At 32.0% G+C, this 22,683-nt stretch overlaps 1 protein-coding gene across 2 annotated transcripts in view; it reads right to left on the minus strand.

Moving 5' to 3' along the window:
* LOC108905290 overlaps positions 1–22,683 on the minus strand; it is a 282,262-nt gene that overhangs the window by 52,607 nt on the left and 206,972 nt on the right. Inside the window, exon 1 of one of the 2 annotated variants that reach the window (XM_018708093.1) lies at positions 10,468–10,528. The exons of the other annotated variant lie outside the window; for it this stretch is intronic. The gene's annotated coding sequence lies outside the window, so the exon portion shown is untranslated. Of the gene's footprint in view, positions 1–10,467; positions 10,529–22,683 lie in introns of those variants that run through there. 2 annotated transcript variants of the gene reach the window in all.

Consider the following 22,683-nt stretch of genomic DNA (forward strand, 5'->3'; position numbering starts at 1 on the left):
ATTACTTTCTTCAAAAGTTACACACTAGTTGCATACAATATTTTCTACAGAAAAATAAATATATACCTACAAATCATTGTTTCTACAGTTATATGCGGAAGTAACGATTTTCTCATAGTTTAGTCAAAATGAAAGTAAGTTTTTCTCTCTAGCCGAAAATGTTATTTTCATCTATTTAAATGAAAATGAATTTATAAATTTGTCAGTTCGCTTAATTAAGAAAAACACCGAATCAATTTAACATTAACCTTCTTATCTTCATTTCAACGGAATATTTTTTGTGCATACCTAAAAATATTAAAAAACCAAAATGTGTCCATTTTTTCTCGGCAAATGTCATCAGCTATGAATGTGACGGTGTAGTTTTGAATAGAAATAGCGAATAAAATAGTGTTTAAGATAATTTTGAATTAAATTGAACAGAAAAGGTGTTTGTAAACTTGGAAATGACTTTTTAATTGTAAGTACACTGCATTAATAATAAATGTTCAATAATGAGCCATTGAAATTGCAAAACATTTGGTCACTAATAATTTTACTTGAAATTTAAACAAAAAAAAAACAAACGGTAAAAAAGTAGGTGGCGCGCTATCTGCGGGTCCTCTTTTTATATAAGGGACGGTTCCAGAAGTTGAAGCTCAATAAGTTATAAACACTTTGATTATTACTATTCAAATGCCGTTTTGTAGCTTTAACTATTTTGACTATTGAAAATGTCTTATTTAGCGTTTTAGCTATTGTTAAAAAAGCCTCTCCAAGTTTGTAAATACTTTACATGTTAAATAATCATAGTAAATTTCATAGGATAGGCGTAATGTTTCTAAACAGTATTAGTTTGTTGCTTGTTAAAGCTCCATATTACTTTACGTTATAAATATGTTTTATAAATATATACACAAATTACGCTTTGTTAGATTTGAGACAGCAAACTAAGCCCTGGATTTTCCAGAACTGGAATTATTACCTACATCTATTCATGTCACAAAGAGACATTAGAAGACTAAAATATCAAAAGCATTTTCATTTACAAGTTAGTAATATAAACTAAAACAGTATTGCAACTGTATTCTTTTTGATATAGCTAAATACAAACATTAATCACATACAGAGCGTTCCATTAGAAAAGAATTTTTCCTGGTAACATCAATAATGCAAAAGAGTGTTCTAAATAAGTCACAGCAACTCGGCATTGAAATATTTGAAAAACTTGTTCCCATATTTATTTAGCCATGCCCATATACAAGTCTAGTCGCCCAGTTGAAGAATGAGTGCGCGGGAAAACGCGGCACAAACACAGCCGCACTGGGCGACCTGGCTATAAATTCGGTTGTCAAAACTCTGGGATTCATTGTATTGTAACTATACTTCTCGGTATCTCCACCACTAACTGATAAGATTTGTAATTCAATGATTTTTATTATTCAATTAATTATATCGCTAATCGAAGTTTCTTCATTCCTATGAAGTTTTGAAATAGACTTAAAAACATCCTGTATATTAGCTTCTTATATAGAATATAGGTATTTCAGATAATAATTTTAATTGTATGTTAAAATATGCAGAAATATGTATTTTATGTGTTACCTATATTACATTATAATATAAAATCAGCGAAATGCTGGAAAGTGTCGATTGGCTCATTTAACAAATGTAAATTATTACTATTAATCGGTTATAACATGAATTTATAATGTAGTTCAGGTCAAACTTAAACCATTACAATGACAGTCATTGATAAATCGATATCAAATTTAAAATTATACAGCCGGATACGATGACATTTAATATTTAATAAATCTATTTCGTAACAACGATGTACATTGCTCTAATAACCTATTAGACAATAAACGAAGAAAAGTGCGTTTTTACATGAACTTTATAATACAGTACTTACATTATGTCACTGCTTTTACAGGCCATTCACATGACATTCTACTCCCCTTATCTTTATTGCTTTATGTCTAGAGAAAAAGACCAAAATTTCTTATGAACTAAAAGAAATGCATAAAAATATATCGAATATTGCATTTCAGGGATTATTTGAATACCCTGTATATTTGTCATTTTATAAATCCTCTCGTTTTCCGATTACAATAATGGTTTACATAATATTTTGTATTATTTACTGATCCTGAACAATCAAAAAGTTCAGATTACCGTGAAATCACTACAAAATTGTGTATTTATATCACAAATTATTTCCAGAAAATTTCCTAAAACTTTGGTTTTTATCGTTTCAAGCAAAATAATGAGTAGAATGTTGTGCAAATATATACACAAATTTAATGACCTTGATTTAATTTGTAATGTGTATAAAACCACCATTTGCCCCGAATTCGGTAGAATCAGAATAAATGTAATAATACTTTTTTAGTTCTTTTTCACTCAAAAATATTACCACGAATCGGAAGAACCGACAATTCGCAGCATCTCAAAACTGTACAAACAAATAGAATAGATGAAAATAAAAGAGAGGACTAACTAAAAAATATGCAATCGAATACAAAATAATAATTGCAGAAAAAAATGTTTAAAGTTGTTACAGGAGTGAATCTGTCTCTTAATAAGATGCACTAACGCAAGCTGGTCACATCGCGCATATTCTTTTTTTGTTACGTATCACTATGAGAAACAATAAATAAAAGCTACTGTAGGATGTAATTCACATTTACTTGAATGGACAACTATTATTTATTTTATTTACTTATCACTACAAAAGGAACCTTAATATCTTATAATCGGCTTAGAGCAATATCCCTTTTACTTATTAACAAACATTATCAAGTTGCAACAAGTAAAAAGCTAATCATAAACGTTCTAGCCACACGATACACTGAAAGGAAATTTCATCGATAGGCATTTTAGGTAGATATCTATCTTTTATATTAATAACGTTACAGGAACAATACTTTAATAAATAACGCTGTTCTGAACTAAAAACAAAAATAAATAAACATTATATTTAAGCAGTAGTAGTAGTATATTAGTAGAATAGAAAGATTGACTTTATTTGCCAATAGTTATCAAACTTAAAATTTAGCCTTAATTTGAATTCATTCATTTCATATATTAATAGTAGGTAGCCTTACGCACATACAGCGTGATTCACAACTTACCCAAAAAAAATTGGGAATAGATGCAGCATGAGAAATGGAGTCAATATCGTAAAAAAAATTTGTAAAATCCTTATAGTTTCCGAGAAAAAAATTATTGAAGTTATAGTACATTCAACCACTACATAGCTGGACAACTGTAGTCTCTAGCGTCATTCGCAATACGCATGGAGAGCCACGTGGCCTCAGCAACTCCGAATACTGAAATCTGATTTTGCAATCGTCGTTGCGATAGTGTTTACCTGTTATCTGTTGTGTTTACAATAGTTTTTTAGTAGTTAGTATCAAAAATGGTTTGCGTGTATAGCAACTCGAAGTTGATGGATCGTTTTAATTTATGATAAAGTAAGACATTTGTATTATGGTGAAGCATATATGTTATGGTGAAGCAAGACAATATTTGTGTTAGTTCGTAGAAACGATTAGGTAAGATGGACCCAAATGTGTTTACACGTTGGTGGATAAAATTTTGAACAATTGTAACATCGGGTATGTCAAATGATTTTATTATTTAAAAACACAAATTAATTTTTTTAATCAATAAAGACAAAAGCAATTGAATTTGCCGATATAAAGTAGGTGCTATAAAATTCTATTTATTTATTTTCTTGCGAAAGTTTTTGTACGTTTTTATCACACCGCCATGCCGGTCGCATTGTGCGAGGTCAGGTTTTACAGTGGACCAGTTTCCAGTGCCGTGCAGAAGTGTATTTTTAAATCATTTTCGAACTGTACTTTATGATTTTTTCGTTACAAAATTGTATTTGTAAGGGTCCCCTGTACATCCACATTTTTTTTGGATAAGTTGTGAATCACCCTGTATAATAATTACCTGTTATGAAATTTTCTGAAAAGCAACCATAACAATGGAATGTTTTGAAAAAAATTGTGACATTCAAGTCCCATTTAATGCTTTTAAAAACATTTAAGTATCTTGCTTTCATTTTTGTTGTAGATTTAATCGCGTCTTAAAGCTTTTCTAATTTGCATAATACATTAATGAGTATCCAAATATGATATATATTATTGTAGTGGTGTCATTCTGTGGTATTTGGTTCAATACTACTTATGTATAATAGGGTGTGAACAGTATAGATTATGTCAAAAATTAAAAAGAAAACCGAAATTAATTACTTTTTAAGTAAGCTCACTTGTTCTGTGTTTCATCAAAATATTTTTCAATCTGACATTCCTTATTTTTTAACTAACTTTTATCTTAAAATATTGCATTACACTTTGCTCCACAACAATCTTCAAAAGCAGGTATCTTCTTTATCTTATCTTGATGCGTAAAATTACCGACAAATAAAGAATTCAAGTAATAGATAAAACCCTCTGTTAGGTAAAGGTAAATCCCAGAAAAAACTTTTTGCCAGAAAGATGTTATTAGTATTGACGGCAGGTAATAAATATGTTTGCAAATCAATATTATGACTAAGATTTGATCTCGAATATATAACTGTGGAGTTTAGTTATCGTATACATAGAGTTCTGTTTTATTCTAGAAAATATCAGAAACAGAAACAATAGGTATATTATTTTTTAATTTAATAAGTGGTAGGAATACAATTTATAGGTTTCTATTATTATTATAAAATATTATTTTAAGACGGAAATAGATTGTGTGTAAACCATAAAGTAGCACTTTTGTGCTGGAAAATGTGAGAGTGGAAAATCTACAATTTTATAAGTACCCATCAAAAGTGAGTCAGTTAAAAGTACTTCCCAAAAGATAATACGTTGTTTGCTTTTATTTTTTAATTACAAACACTTTTTATACCTAACCCTGTATATTTAAACTGCAATGTTCGTTTTTATTATTTATTTCTCAATTATGCTGAAATAAAAAACAGATAAAGGAAAAAACAAGACAGTATGACTTATAACTAGACATCGGACACTTTGTGGTGACAACCAATTAAATAAATAGTAGTAATCTATATTATGTTAGTAAGCGTTGTAGTAGCAGAAATAGGCTAAATCTGCGGTCAAGCCGTGTGCCGCTCTATTCTCATGATAACAGTGCTACTGAGTGTCATTAAACACGTGCCACACTCGACCAATCAAAGCCTCAAACGCACTTACACACGCACAAATGACAATGAAATGCACGGCTAACGTCCCTCAGCAAAAAACCTGACTTGTTCACCGGCACGCAAGACTGACAGAGTGGGCATTAGGGTGCCTCTAGATACGTATCGAATAAATTGATCGATGCGAAGCTTCAGATCACAGGCAGACATGCACATGTTATTGTACAATAACGCAAAAAAAAATGTGAATCAGTTGATGCTTCGCTAAAATAGCATCTATTAAAAACTTCGACTATTTTATATATGCGCCTGTGCCCTCGTTAAATGTTGGCGGGGGGTTCTGAATCTGCATCATGAACCGTAGTTCGTTATATTCGTCAGTTCATCTCACGCATCAATAGATAAATCTAAAAAAAATTTACGATAAAATTCGTAGATTTATTGGCAATATCATTGGCTTGAAGTTCCTATCGGTGGAAAAAAAATATTGAAAGTAAATGCATAAAATAAATCGGCTATTACTGCTGCCGTACTGGATATCTTTATTATATGATACAATGTTTATGTTCAATGTGAGTAATATTCCGATAATTAACAATTTCGATTATTTTGTTGGAAATATGTAGGTATTTAAGCGGCTTTTATTCCGAAGCCGTCGATTGTGTCGTCATATGCATTGCGTAATTAATAGACCAATTAATAGAGTTTAATAAAGTAATTACTACTTCTCCTAATACTCTAGTGAAACAAATCGGTATTATGTAAATCAAATTTAGTGTAAATCATATTTGTTAAAGTCATAAACAAAGTCTTTTCAACTCAACTTTTATCACAATTAATAATTGTTACTATGACAATTTGGAAGACCGTAAATCTAATGAAACAGCTGTGACCGGTATAAATTAAAATATAAACAATTTTTCAGCTTTACTGTGTAAAATATTTACGCTTTAGCGAGAAAGAAAAATATGTCTTACAATGTGCGCAAAGTTAATTAATTTCACACACGCTAAAAACTTTAAAGATCTCTAGTTTTGAGATAGAAAACAGATGCCTTTTTCCATTAACTTGAGTTGAACTGCACCGACGAAAAATCTTGTTGAAACTAGTAGGAGACTATCCTACAGCTCCATTTATTGGAAGAAACTTAATATTTCTTAATAAACATGTGAAAAGTGAAATTATTGAAACAAATCATGTAATTTCAATCACAAACACTTTTAGGAAATAAATGTATTCAATAACATTTAATATTTCTACAGCACTCAATGTACAACCGATAACAGTTAAAAGAACAGTACAGTAGAACAGCATCAGCCACTACTGCTCGATATAGTGTTAGATGCGAATGAGCATAATTATGGCTGAAATCGATTATCCGAATGAGGTTTAAAAATCCTCACCAAAATTTATACTCACAATTTAAATGCTCGATTAGTTAATCGAAATTTAATCAAAAATAAAAGTATTGGCACTAGGTATAGTCTTTCCGATATCAATTGAAGAACCAAGAGGTTGACAGTATGTACCAGGTTCGGTCGCTGACGCAGCAACTCAGCATTAAAATATTTGAAAAACTTGTTAACATATTTATTTAGCCATACCCATATACAGGTCTGGTCGAACTAACTAAAGGAGGTGGTAGAAATGTATACGCCCAGTTGAAGAATGTGAGCGCGGGCAAACGACATACAAACACAGCTGCATTGGGCCACTGGGCAATAAATCTCAGCTGTTGACAAGTGGTTGACAAATTGCTCAGCAGTGTAATGCAGAATGCGGGATTTGGTGTGATTCAGGTAATTTTAATTTATTATAGGCACCTTCTATTAATCATTCATATTACAATTGCGAGAGGGAGAAATAAGGGGGATATTTTGTTTACTAATATTATTACAACGTGACATTTTGGAGATCTTTTGAAACGGAACAAATCGAAATTTACCAACAATATAATAAAATTGTCTGAGGACATAATTAAAATTTGTTGTTGGCCAAATGAACATATAATAGAAATTTTCTACACATTATATACAAATTATTATAATTTTTTACCTTTAGCAGAAAACTTTTTAAGGTGACGCCTATGAAAGTCATTTAATTTTATTGCCAGGCGTTTTTTACATGTTCAACTGACTACGGAAAGACTATAATAAAAATATGTTTATTAATTAAACAGAACTCTATGATTCTAGAATTCGGTTTAAATAAAATTGTTGTATCGACTATGACTTGGAGCTATTTACAATAATATTCATGGTAGTTAATTTAAAGGCATAGTTTTATAAATTGGTGATAACAGTCGAAAATAGAAATGTTTACTTTTGTGGAAAACTCTCAACTTCGCCAGTAATGTAAGTGCACATATGATATGAATTTTAAAAATGTGTCACTTAAGAAAATATTTCATAACACACATAAGGCGTAAAAAAACATTTATTTAAAAAAAATACCATTTTATTTGAACAGGTATAATTTCTTCATTTTCTTTAATAGCTTCATCTTCATGTTGTGAGGATATGTTATACGTATTCTTTTCTATTATTCTACTGTTGTAGATCAATATTTTTCATAGAAAATACAAATACATACTTATAAAAATATTTTCCCCACAATATATTTTACAGTAAATACATAAACAACAAATATACAGGGTGTTAGTAAATAAGTGCGACAAATTTCAGGGGGTGATTCTACATGAGAAAATATTGGCAGTTTGCTTATAAACGTATGTCCGCAAATGATTCGTTTTCCGAGATACGGGGTGTCAAAGTTTTTCTTAAAAACTGACGATTTAATTTATTGCTCTGAAACCGGTCGAGATGTGCAAATGAAATTTGGTGGGTTTTAAGAGGTAGTTATTGCGCATTTTTTGACACGCAATTAAGAATTTTATGTTCATCATTGGCGCGCGTACGGGTAATAATCTCAATTTTTTTAAAGAAAAAAATGGTACGCCACTGAGATATTACAAATTAAAAATCATTTTTGAATTCCTCGTTCAATTTGTGACAAAAAATCTCTCTTGCCTTTTCTTCGTATGGGGCGCCGTTTTGATGCAAAAAAATAAAACATCTTAACGCGTATTTTTTATTTCTTTAATACATTACCTAGTAGGCTACTGTCAACATTTGTCTGTTAAATACGAATATTTTTAAGAAATGTCAAATTAGCGTTTCGTCATTATTAATTTATTAAGCTTTTAGTTTGCTATAACATTAGTGTTAATAAGTAATTAATTTTTCTTTTATCGAAAAGAATGGAAAATTTTACAAATGCGGAATTGTCAGACATGCATTTTGTCTATGGTCGAAGTAATGGAAATGGTCGGCAAGCTCGACGATTGTATGCTGAGTTGTATCCAGGACGTAGGGTACCTCATCACACAATATTTGCTCGTCTTCATCAACGTTTGCGCGAAAATGGTTCATTTAAGAAACAAACGGTTGACTGTGGGCGCCCTCGAGAAGTACGAACTGTGCAACTAGAAGAAGCAGTTCTCGAGTTAATTGCGGAGTCACCTGAAACAAGTACTCGAAAAATTGCCAACATATTGAATGTAAGCAACTTCACTGTATTTAAAATTCTTAAAGAACAGCAATTGTATCCGTTTCATATTGAACGTGTGCAAGCTCTACTACCTAGAGACTTTTTTCCGCGCCTATTTTTTTGCCAATGGATTAATCATCAAATCGCTCAAATTCCTAATTTTTTAAATGCCGTTTTGTTTACTGACGAGGCTACTTTTGGACGACAGTGTATACGAAATTTCCATAACAATCACTTATGGGCTGAGGAAAACCCCCATGGAATCTTTGAAGCTCATTTTCAGCATCAGTTTTCCGTAAATGTATGGCTTGGGGTAATTGATGATCATTTAATCGGTCCATATTTCCTCCCACAACGACTAACAGGCGAATCTTATCTTAATTTCCTACAGGAAGAGTTACCTGTTCTTCTTGAAGAAATTCCTCTACAGCTGAGACAACACCTATGGTACATGCATGATGGTGCACCAGCCCATTTTAGCATTAATGTACGTAATCACTTAGACACAGTATATCCAAATCGTTGGATAGGTAGGGGAGGTACGGAACATTGGCCTGCTCGATCGCCGGATTTAAATCCTCTTGATTTTTGCATTTGGGGTTTTCTTAAGTCATTAGTTTATTCCACTCCCGTTGAAAATGTTGATGACCTGAGGAATCGAATTATAGTCGGCTGTGAGACAATAAGAAATATACCAGGAATATTTGCGCGAATACGACAATCAATGAGGCGAAGAGTTGAATCTTGTGTCACGTCTGAGGGAGGTCATTTTGAACATTTGTTGTAGCTTTGCGCCTTTTCAAAATTTTATTAGTGTTATTTTCTGTTATTGTTCTGGTTTAATGTTATTGTATTAGATAGTTCTTGATAATGTATTAAAGAAATAAAAAATACGCGTTAAGATGTTTTATTTTTTTGCATCAAAACGGCGCCCCATACGAAGAAAAGGCAAGAGAGATTTTTTGTCACAAATTGAACGAGGAATTCAAAAATGATTTTTAATTTGTAATATCTCAGTGGCGTACCATTTTTTTCTTTAAAAAAATTGAGATTATTACCCGTACGCGCGCCAATGATGAACATAAAATTCTTAATTGCGTGTCAAAAAATGCGCAATAACTACCTCTTAAAACCCACCAAATTTCATTTGCACATCTCGACCGGTTTCAGAGCAATAAATTAAATCGTCAGTTTTTAAGAAAAACTTTGACACCCCGTATCTCGGAAAACGAATCATTTGCGGACATACGTTTATAAGCAAACTGCCATTATTTTCTCATGTAGAATCACCCCCTGAAATTTGTCGCACTTATTTACTAACACCCTGTATTTAATAGTGATAATGAAAGTAGTTTTTTTTCTAATAATAAACAAAAGTATGTAGGTGTACCTATTAAATAATGCTTTTCAAAAAGCAAATATTTAACTGTGCCCTGCAAACATTTTAATTCATTTCAAATAAATGCCTTATTAACTTCAAAGAAACTTTTAATTCGCCAACTACAAATAAATGGTTTAATTGACACCAAAAAATTTTATTTTTCCCAATCAAATGTAAAGTAATGTGTGTTTTTTATTTATTTACTATCTTATTTACTGAATAATTAAACAAAAAGTAATTTCGCAGAAACCACCCTCGATAAAATATTTCATTTTTTTATGACTGGCAAAATACCCAACTGAACAAACAAAAAACACACCGCGCCCAACGATGGGAACTATATGTAACACTGTAGCATTTGGTTCAATAGTGTTTCTGTTTTTGTACTCACATTGACACAAACTCCTAATCGATTAGCACACGTCGAAAAAAAAACAAAGTTCATCGTCTATCAGAAATGGTACAAAGTCTCTTTCTCGGCTTTGATTTTTCACCAAGTCACAACCAACACAGTCACATGCCCCGCAACCGCGAAACACGCATCGTGGTCCCAAGAGATGCAGCACCGGTGGACCTCGATCTCGATCCGACGAGGAAGGCTACTCTTCGTCATGTGACTGAGCTTACAACTCCATTGAAGTGCAGCAGGTCTGGAACTGCACTTACTACAGACTAGATAAGGGGCCCGGTTGTCCTTTTTTGGTGCGCTCGCCCTTCCTTTCACATTTACGGCCAACGTGAGATAACTTCTTGGATTCGCTGGTTGACGCGATGGAAGGGACGCACTTGGCAGTACAGGGTATGATCAGGGAACTTTTATCAGAAGCAGGAATGAGTAATTTTCAGCGAAAACTTTCATAGGAACGTGGCGGATCGTAGGACGCGTACGCTTTCGCGATACTGCGTTGAAATCGGGGATTTAACAATTCGAAAAAAAAAAACGGAAAAATTGTAAAGACAATGTTTTCAGGATTTTCCGAATCAAAAGAATTGGAAACATTGGGGGTAATAAAAAATTTAAAGAAACTAGAAATAAAAAGACGTGATATTCAGATATACAGGGTGCTTCTGAAATAAGTGCGAAAAGGGTCATAGAGGGCTCAAAAATGAGCAACTTTTATTATAGTCCAACCAAATTACACTTGGAGAAAAAAAAAATGTTACCTGGACTTTTATAAGTAGAAATGGTAAAAGGGTCGGCGGAGGGTTGATTTGGGGGGTTGAAAAGTTATGAAAAATTGTATCATTGGGATTTCTGGCGAAAGTTGACGTCAAAAAAAAAAGTATCTCATACAAAAGTTGTAGATCATGCAAAAATCTACAACTTTTATAGAGGTCACTTTTTAACATAACCTCAAAATTTCCGAGAAAAATGCGAAAAACAGGTTTTTTCTGATTTTTCGTTTTTTGTTTCTCATTTCCGCAAAAATAATTTAATTTTGACGAAACTTGGTAAAAGTATACCTTTCTTTGTCTTAAATAACCTCGAATTTTTTTAGATAAAAAATCGAGAAGTTTCTGACGTATTCATTTTTTTCGGCCTGAAACACTTTTTTCCAAAGAAAAATTCTACTTAAAAAAATCATCATACAGAGTTCTGCCGGCAATCATTTTTTTCGTTTTGACATACTTTTTGGTGAAATAAAAAAATCTGTAATAACATTTCAAAAACATGCTCAAAAATGCAAAAAAAAAATAAAAAATGACTTGCAACAATGAATTTTTCAGTTATTGTTGATAATTTGTTTAAATTAAAAAACATTCAAAAACTGATTACACCATTCAATTTTACGGAAAAAAATAAAAAAAAACTGTCTCATTGTTTGACCCAAAACTTTATTTTTGTACAGTATTGCTATAAACATTTAAGTCGAATTACAAATGCACAAATGGTAAATTATCTCAGGATGATTTGATTAACTGCAAAGTCTACTGTTGACGCGAAATCCGAAAACCCGAAATTTTGCAAAATCGTTAAATTTTTTTTCTGGCTTTATTTGAAAACGAATTTTAAATAAATTGCATATTTACATTGCCACTTTTTTCGCTCTATCCAATGGCGTCAACATTTTTGCAATCCCACGTTTCGGCTTCGACGGGCCATCATCAGATTAATTTTTTTAAATATATCGCTGCTATTTTTATGACAAAATCTAGTCATTTTTAATTCTGTATTAGATGATATTACTATTATAATTAAAAAGGTTTTTATTATCATTAAAAATTTTTCCTGAGTACGCCTCTGAACGCTTTCAAAATACCTGTAGTAACTATTGGAGGAGAGAGCGAGAGGAGAGAATAAAAGTCAATACAGCACAAAATGTCCAACAATTTTTTTAATCCATAATTTAAAAAGTTGTACCTATTAAAAAAATACTACGAATTTATGAAATATTTTATTTCTAATTAGTATTGCTAACAGTAGTAAAAAATTGTTGGATATTTTGTGCGATATTGACTTTTATACTGTTATGACTTCATCCAATAGATACTTTAAAAACGTTCAGAGCCGTACACAGGAAAAATTTTAAATTATAGCTAAAACAAGCTAAAAACTTTTTAAGCGATTACATTAGTAATATCCTCTAATTCAAAATTAAAAATGACTAAATTTTGTCATAAAAATAGCAGCGACGTATTTAAAAAAATTAACACGATGATGGCCCCTCAAAGATGAAACGTCGGATTGCAAGAATGTTGACGCCATTGTATGGAGCGAAAAAAGTGGCATTGTAAATATGTAATTTATTTTAAAATTCGTTTTCAAATAAAGTCAGAAAATATTAAACAATTTAGCAAAATTTCGGGGTTTTCCGGATATCTCCGGAACTACCCGGGATTTTAAAACTTTCTAAACAGCATATTGTCAGGTATAAAAAACTCCACTTTTTTCTAATCTGAGCCACCCCGTATGTTTTACCGTTTCCTAAATCCTAATGCTATCCCATCTTTATCTTGGACACACTGTATTTCTATGAATTCATCAAACTTTAAAAAAAAATAAGTACACTAATCGATCCTACGGAAAAAAAAATTATTTATTTTATTTATTCACTATTCGACTTATGTTTATAGCAATACTGTATAAAAATAGTTTTGGGTCAAACTATGACAGTTTTTTTTAATTTTTTTTCCGTAGAATTGAATGGTGTAATCAGTTTTTGAATGTTTTTAATTTAAACAAATTATCAACAATAACTGAAAAATTCATTGTTGCAAGTAATTTTTTACTTTTTTGAACTTTTGAGCATGTTTTTGAGCTGTGATTACAATTTTTTTATTTCACCAAAAAGTATATGTCAAAACGAAAAAAATGATTACCGGCAGAATTCTGTACGATGATTTTTTTAAGTAGAATTTTTCTTTGAAGAAAAAGTGTTTCAGGCCGAAAAAAATGAAGATCTCAGAAACTTCTTATTTTTTTTATCTAAAAAAATTTGAGGTTATTTAAAATAGAGAAAGGTATACTTTCACCAAGTTTCGGCAAAATTAAATTATTTTTGCGGAAATGAGAAATAAAAAACGAAAAATCAGAAAAATAACTGTTTTTCGCATTTTTCTCGGAAATTTTGAGGTAATGTTAAAAAGTGACCTCTACAAAAGTTGTAGATTTTTGCATGATCTACAACTCTTGTATTGGATACTTTTTTGTTTGACGTCAACTTTCGCCAGAAATCCCAATGATAGGTACAATTTTTCATAACTTTTCAACCCCCCAAATCAACCCTCCGCCGCCCCTGCTCACGCATTTATTTTTTTCCGTTTATTATAAGCCCCTTTACCATTCCGACTTATAAAAGTTCAGGTAACAATTTTCTTTTTTTTCCCCTCTAAATGAGTTATTTTGATCGGTCTATTAAGCAACTGATGATCTAAAGTATTACGTTTTAAATTGAAAAAAAAATACATGAAGGTTTAAACAAATTTAAAGCCGTTCTTGGTGCGGCAGCCAGCTGTACCTTTTGATATCGAAGTCGCCGCGCGCCGCAGTGCGAAAGCGCTGATAGCGGTTTTGACGGTTTAAATTAAATGAATAAACGAATTACTTATCAATAGAGATAATACGCTCCATAAAAATTGTTCAAAGTTGTTTGCATGTGCTAATAAACATGCTTCCAAACGACGGTCATGCCGCATACGTGCAAATACTTCCGCCATTTGTCGAATTTCATTAACTGCAGCAAAAATACGCTGTTGAAGATCTACTGCATCGAGAATAGACGTGCAGTACACATTTTGTTTCATACATCCCCAATCCCCAAACAAAAAAGTCCAGGGTTCATATCCGGACTTTGTGCTGGCTAACGTACATTGCCATTTCGTCCTATCCACCTTTCGGAAAAATTGGTATGTAAAAATTTACAAACTGTACTAAAAACATGGGACTGACCATCTTGCATGAAGAACATTTCGGACGAATTTGTACTATCGGACCTGGTTCATTAATACTTCCTCTATTTGATCCTATAAATACATTTGAAGAATACGCAAATACGGTAGCTCCAGCTCTAAATGTTTATAAGTATTTTATTCAAAGAAATTTTGAAAAAATTCTAATTGTTGCTAAAATGAACAAACTCGTTAATTTTTAAATGGGGATTGATAGTTGAAACTCCAAAGGATATGTATAAAAATTGGGAGCCCAAACTAATCATTGGTTTTACCGTGAGAGAGAATTGAAAAAAAGTATAATTCTGAATTTTCTTAATTTACAATTGAATTGTGCGAAACCTACCCGGCCGATTTCGATGAAAAAATTTCTGCAATACTACCATATCATGAAGTACTCAGTACCATACTTTTTATATGGCTGCTCTAAAGTCAAGGTGCGAAATGAATTCATGAAAAAAACATCTTTTTTCACGAATTTTTTTTCGGTCTATACTGTCTGCAGCAACAATAATGCACATAAAAATGTAGGACCACTTTTATTTTGAAGAGAATCTCAAAACGAAACTTTTTTTCATTTGACTATCTTCTCTAATGTCAATATTCTTGGAGGTATACATAAAAGAGGGGAGAAAAATACGCCTTTTTTTAAAATGTTTTTACATTTTCTTGCATTAACAATTATGCACAACTTTTTCAGCGGGCGCATATCGCAATTATCATTTTACATAATATTTAGAACTATTTCAACAAAAATTAGCGAATAATAATATCAAAGGTCAGTTAATTAAAAATGCAGATGTCACATGAAACAAAACCAGATATTCCTCAAATTAAATATTTTTTTCTTGATGTGAAAATTACATTTTTAATTATACTTTGGCATTGTGTATGAAAATTTAAATGAACTGTCAAAATTTCTTTTAAATAGATGTTTTGCTCTCAAGACACTCTTCAAGAAAGTGAATAATTTGATGTTTCAACAAAAACAAAGCAGCAAACCACGTCATATGATACATCAAAGAAGAGCGCAGAATTCATAAATGCAAAAAATCCGATATGACATCCTTAAGGAAAAGAATGTGTTGCATGTCGTTTTTCAATCCTGATAGATAGTCAAGGCTAATACGACTATACATTTAAATCTGTGACACAAAAAAAGTCCAACCCATTCCATTTCCGATTAAAAAAATAGAAACGAGGAAAATTTCCACTTCTACGCCGATAACTATAAAATGAAAAAAGATTTCTTCGCTGCAGTTATTTGCCACTAAATTCGGCAACTTTGCAAAAATCTAACTGACTCTATACCCAATGGTTCAGCTGGAACAACGGACTGTTCTAGATGTATATTTCAAGTTTTTTTATCCACTTCATTGATGTAGTACTGTAGTACTTCAACTGCGTTGAATATTTTTTCCCTTAGAACTATTAAACCGGTCCTTGTTTACAGTATTCTCCACAGAAAGAAATACATGTAGATCAAATCAAGACTTTTGGATCATAAAATTATTCCATTGAAACTTAGTCAACGAATGTCTATCATCTAATACAGGAGTATCATAAAACGCCTTTAATAGTTTACAATTTTTTCTCAATAAAAAAATGTAAGATATATTTAGTAACTTTGTTAGCCGAAAAGCATAAACATGCACTGTTTTCGCGGCAATTTTGACTTTATCCATTGTGGACGATCAGTAAATAAATCAAAATATTATATTTTTAATTAAAAAAAAAGTTATTTAAATCTCGAAATACACTACACTGTCTTTTGATACATATATCTCTTTGAGATCATAACAAAATTTTCTAAAACTTTAGTCTTTACAATTTTTCTTACATAGGAAGGCAAAAAGGATATGAATGTTATGAAAATACCCCTATACATTATTAGCCTAAACAACTTTAAAAGGTTGAAATTTTACAATGAAATATATTATAAAATTAATGTTATTTACAATTCTTGTTTCCAACGGGCATGGAACATTACAAAAAAAAACTTGTTTGGAAAGTGACACAGGAGACCTCTAAAAATAGAATATGGTATACCTACCTCCAAATTTGGTGTAAGACTTTTATTCTGTTGAAACGACAATAAATTTGTTGGAACTGCCATAATGTCCATGTTTATGGTTTTTAAAATACTTAATAGTCATTTAACTGGACACATCAGCTACTGCTACATTTTTATTAACCATAAAGTTTATTTACAATTTTAAGGCATATATATCCTATTGTTTACGATTACCAGTACTTCTATTTACCATAAGTTTCTTTACATGGAACAGTGATATGACAAATTCACAGAAATGCAAACTCATTATAATTGAAAAAATGTCGATTACTCTTTTCACTATTGAAGGCAATCATGATAAAAGATGGTAAATTACAGTTACTTAAGCAACAAATGTATAAAGTGTTTATGAGTGGAAATTTCTGTTTTTTAGAACCTAGTAGGTAGTACCTAAATCCATCTACGATAGTAAGGTAATTATTCTCTATATTTTCACCCTCAAAAACACAGTCTGCCATGGAAAATTCATACATCACACAGGTTTTAACCAATCTATACCTAGAAAAACAGCCAAAACTCATTATGTGGATCCAATAGGTTTCTCCTTGGATAAAGCCCAGGAAACAACTCAACATATATTCGTAGAGCTATTGGGTATTCAAAAATTCGATTAACCATTGCAAACTTTCAGAAAGAACGCCAGAAAACTAACTGCCTTAAAAACTAGAAAAATTGCCAACATTCTACATTCGGCTGTTTAAAATCAAACTCAAACCACAATTTAAAGCCAGAAGACAGCAAGATACACACGTATGGAAGTAATTGATGTGAACTTATTCAATTGGGCATGAACCTAAATTCCTAACTCGCAGAACTGAAAGCAGGACAATCCACTCACCTAATACTGTAGACAAAATCTATCTTGTAACTCTGCAATTCTTGATAGATACCAGAAAGCTCTTATTCTCAGAAACTTCGAAATCTGCTACAACTTTACATTTGATAGGTTTCTCTTGGGATGAGTTCCTGCAGAGGTGTCTATCTGCAATGATAGTACATCAGAAATTTCTAAAGGTAGTTACGAATGAGTCAGGAAAATTGACTCAATTACATAACTGTATCTAATGGCTGCAGTTACTCTTTTTCCTTTTGTATAATTTTCTTTTATCTTTGAACGATCCATTTTTTCATACGAATATCTCTTAATATTCAACAGTAATCTGGCATCAGATTTTCATCCCATCTATATCGCTAGTAGTAGTTGTATTAAAGTACCTATATAGAAAGTTGAAAGGTTGCAAGAGCTGAGAGTTTCCAAAACTATCCTCAAGGAGAAATCTAACGAACGAGTTCGCTTGCTGGTTAGGTTTCAGAGGTGGTTTTTGGTCATTTAAAAGAGACAGAGGTCTAATGGACTTACTGTTTTAGACCAAGAAATAAAGGTGAAAACTCATCGAGAAATCATGAAAATTACTGGGCGAGATTTTAATGTTGGAAAGTCTTGGGAATACATACAGGGTGTCCCAAAAGTATGGATACAGCACAATAACTTTCGAAAAATGCATTTTTAGGAAAAATGATTCAGACAAAAGATTTAGGATTTTTCCCTGGCTTCAAGGTTATGAAATGAAAAGAGCGGAAAATTTTACGTTCAGATATGTCCTTGACCACTTTCCGAATTTGACCTCTGATGGTCATTAAAGGTCAAATCAAGGTCACGCATGGTTTGGCGCGCTGTCTTGAAAACAACGGGTTGCAAAAAAAAACCTTAACTAACGTTGTAGGATTTTTCCCTGGCTATCTGACGGTGACCCTTGATTTGACCGGGACCTTCACCTTCAAAAACCTCACTATATCAATTTTGGCAAATATCGGTTGATTTTTGAAATCGCGTCCGCCATCTTGGATCCGCCATCTTGGACTCAAATTCCTCAGAAACAGATTTCAGATTCGTAGTCAGCGACCCCCAAAAACCCCCCTATAACAAATTTGGCGTAAATCGGTTAATTTATTGGAATCGCGTCCGCCATCTTGGATCCGCCATCTTGGAAAATGGTCAAGGACATATATGAACGTAAAATTTTCCGCTCTTTTCATTTCCGGGGTCAAAAGTTGGGCATCCCATTTGAAAAAATTAACTTGACCTTGAAATAACATTGTGTAATAATAATATTATTGTGCTGTTTCCATACTTTTGGGACACGTTGTATACAAGAGGCGTCTCATCTCGTGGGTCATGGAAAATGTATAGCGTAATTGTTTTTTATCAACAAATAGGTCAAACATTTGTAATTTCTTGTTCTACGCGTTATTGTAAAAAAACTATTAATCTTAACAAAAAATGTTCAACATACGATTTGATCTAGAGAAACTCATATTTAAAATGAGACTTTATGTTAAAATTGCTTTATAAACAAAAAATGTATTGCAAAATTAAACGAAAACAGTGCTTTTTAATGCTTGTTAATAACTTTTTAAATAATTAATAAAATCTTTCAAACTTTCCCAAAATGTGAGTTTTTATATCCTTAAGAGCTGTGCAAAAGATGGGCTCGATCGGTCAAATAGTTTTTGCAAAATTCCATTTATTTATCCCATTTTTTGCAAAAAAGGCCCATTTCAAATGACTATTCCGGGGGCAGTGTTATGACTAAAACATTCTTTTTGGGCTCATTTTCTTCGAAGGGACACCAAGTATCCTCTAGTTCAATTTAACAAAATTCAAGATGGCGGATCCAAGATGGCCGACCAAATTTTCAAAAATTAACAGATTCGCATCAAATTTGGTATAAGGGGATTTTCGGGGTCGCTAATCACGAATTCGAGGTCAGGGAAAAAGAACAAGATATAGCCGAAAAAAGTAGATTAACACATGATTGGGTACTCAGGTTATAAAGTAAAATATTACAATATGAGTTTCGCAATTCTGACCTCAAATACGTAATCAGCGACCCCGAAAACCCCCGTATACCAAATTTGCTGCGATTCCATTATTATTTACAAAATTCAAGATGGCGGCCGACCAAATTTTCAAAAAATAACACATTCGCGCCAAATTTGGTATACGGGAGTTTTCGAGGTCACTGATCACAAATCCGAGATCAGATTTACAAAATTCAACCCATGAATAGATCTTTTACAGAAAAAAGAACAAGATATAGCCGAAAAAAGTAGATTAACACATGATTGGGTACTCAGGTTATAAAGTAAAATATTACAAAATGAGTTTCGCAATTCTGACCTCGAATACGTAATCAGCGACTCCGAAAACCCCCGTATACCACCAAATTTGCTGCGATTCCATTATTATTTGAAAATTTGGTCGGCCATTTTGGATCCGCCAAAATTGAATTTTGCAAAATTGACCTCGGCTCCGTAGTCAGCGATCCCGAAAACCCCCGTATACCAAATTTGCTGCGATTCTGTTATTTTTTGAAAATTTGGTCGGTCATCTTGGATCCAATCATCTTGAATTTTGCAAAATTGACCTCGGATCCATAATCAGCGACCCAGAAAACCCCCGTATACCAAATTTGGCACGAATCTGTTATTGTTTGAAAATTTGTGATATCTGACTAATTGACCCGTTTTTTTGAGGTTAGAAAAAGAACGATTAATGCTGACCGCGGATTCACGTTGGGCGGGGTCTTAACTATATAAATGAACATTTGAATAAGAAAACAATTTTTTGTACATTTCTTAGCACTTTTCCATGAAATTTTGCTATTTTTTACCTGTTTTTTGAGGTTAGGAAATTCCTGTGATGTGATAGCTCAATTCTGACACCGGATTCGTGACCAGGAGGTGAAAATACTAGAGATAACATATGTCGCATGAAAAGTACAGACTACTTTTCTTTTTTTTGTGTGGCTGTGTAATGATTAAAAAGATACATGAAATATTATTATTTGAAATTTCATATACCCGATATACTGAAATCATTAAATAATGTAATTTTTCAAGAAATGTCTTATATTATTTTTGTACACTGCAGATTTCTACATTTTGCGAAGATTGCTTTTCCAAAGCAGATTTCTGGTATTGAAGAACATTGTTTGACTTTATTTGGCAAGATTTTTAGAAACATTATTGAATTAGTTTAAATTAAAATATGAAATAAATAATCTGACTACTTATTTATATGACTAGCTTTATGCATACTCCAATGTTACGAAAAAAAAAATGGTATTATGTATTTTGTTTTAACAACATAGTTAAATAGCTATGTATTCGTTATTAATTCCTGATTAACTTAGTACAATTAAAGTCACTAATTTCGCACCATCTTTCTCCAAAGAAATAACTGTTCTCTTTTAATACAAATTATAGCACCTGTATATTATTTTTTAATTATCTTTTAAAATCATTAAACATGCTAGTAAATTTACGTGCCATATCTACTGTTTATATAAGTTATTATTACGCATACGTTATAAAATAATTGTCCTTTACAATTTTTAAGAGCCAGTACTTATTTTCAAAATAATATTAATAGTGACTAATACCTGATTATTTTTAAACGCAACATTAACATTGTAATAACAATAATATTAAATAAAACTTATCAACATATTACGACCGATAAGACCACATCAAATATACAAAAGCCTAATATTTACGTCAGTGGAATCGTTTATCAAAAGTGTTGTTTTTCACACTCGCTGCCGCAATTATTAATAATGATGAAGGAAATACATACACAGCTGTATTTGAAATTTAATTTTTGTAATTTATAATTTTGGTATAAATAATATTTTCTTTTTCTTTAAAACTCAATGAAAATTTATCGCCACCCTGCTTCCACGGAGTGCTTTAAAAAGTTTAGCCAACTAAAAAACAAAACAATTTATACATATTTTTTTAAGGAGGAATTTATATTACATCCTAAAAATTTTAGGGCAAAGTTTTTATCTTAAACAGAAGATTGTATCATGTACCCACTGTTTCTAAAGATATGTATACGGATTTTTTGTTGATATACCAAGTTTCATAATATTAAGATTTCCTTAAAATCCGCTATACAGGGTGATTCATTAACAATGGGAAAGTCAAAAGCTGAAGATATTACAAGTGAAATGGTGACGATTGGCGCAAACATGCCTTAACCGAAAGTTAATAGTTTCAGAAACACAAGGTGTTAAAAGTTAAAATTTTCATTCGTTTTTTTGCCATTATTCTGAAAATATGTAGGTTAGGAACTTGAAAATTTGTGAAACTATATTTTTTAGTCGACGAATAAGATGCGTGTTGTAATTTCAGCATTGCTCATAGAGGGCGCCACTTACGACCAATTTTACCGAAAATTTAGTTAATAACTTTTTACCCTGTATATTTAACATGAAACTTGATTCAAAACCTGAAAGAGCTATCATTTTTCCATTAATTATGTACTCTTGTTTCATTTCGGTATCTCGATCCGTTTTCGAGAAAAATCGATTTAACGAACACTATGTTTTGATAATACGAGAAATTAAAAGCGAAACAAACCAAGTGTTTCTTCGTGTTATTACAACAATTAACAATAAAACAAATAAAATTCGTAATTATGATTTAAAGTCAGTTCTCGAAGAATCCACCGTTGACATTTACACACTTTACACAACGTTTTCTGAGAGATCTTCGAGTTTGAAACAACATATTGGGATTGCGTTTGACTTCGTTGGCAGCGATTTGTATTCTTTGCCACAACTCTTCACACGAACCAATAGATTCTTCCAAATAGAAAAATGAAGAGGATTGAAGTCCGGACTTCTGGGTGGCCAAGTAAAAATGCTTCCACGGCTTGAAGAAGTTCCACTTTATTTAAGAAGAGACATGTGGTTCATGCACGACGGAGCTCCACCGCATTTTTCTTGGCCAGTGCGTGCATATTTAGATGCAGTTTTTCCAAATCGCTGGATTGGCCATGTAAGCATTTTTGCTTGGCCATCCAGAAGTCCGGACTTCAATCCTCTTGATTTTTCTATTTGGTCTCGAATGAAAGATATAGTTTACAAAGAATCTATTGGCTCGTGTGAAGAGTTGTGGCAAAGAATACAAATCGCTGCCAACGAAGTCAAACGCAATCCCAATATGTTGTTTCAAACTCGAAGATCTCGAAGAAAACGTTGTGTAAAGTGTGTAAATGTCAACGGTGGATTCTTCGAACACTGACTTTAAATCATTATTACGAATTCCATTTCTTTTATTGTTAATTGTTGTAAT

The sequence above is a fragment of the Anoplophora glabripennis genome, unplaced genomic scaffold (assembly GCF_000390285.2).
Source record: "Anoplophora glabripennis isolate ALB-LARVAE unplaced genomic scaffold, Agla_2.0 scaffold245, whole genome shotgun sequence".
NCBI lineage: Eukaryota > Metazoa > Arthropoda > Insecta > Coleoptera > Cerambycidae > Anoplophora > Anoplophora glabripennis.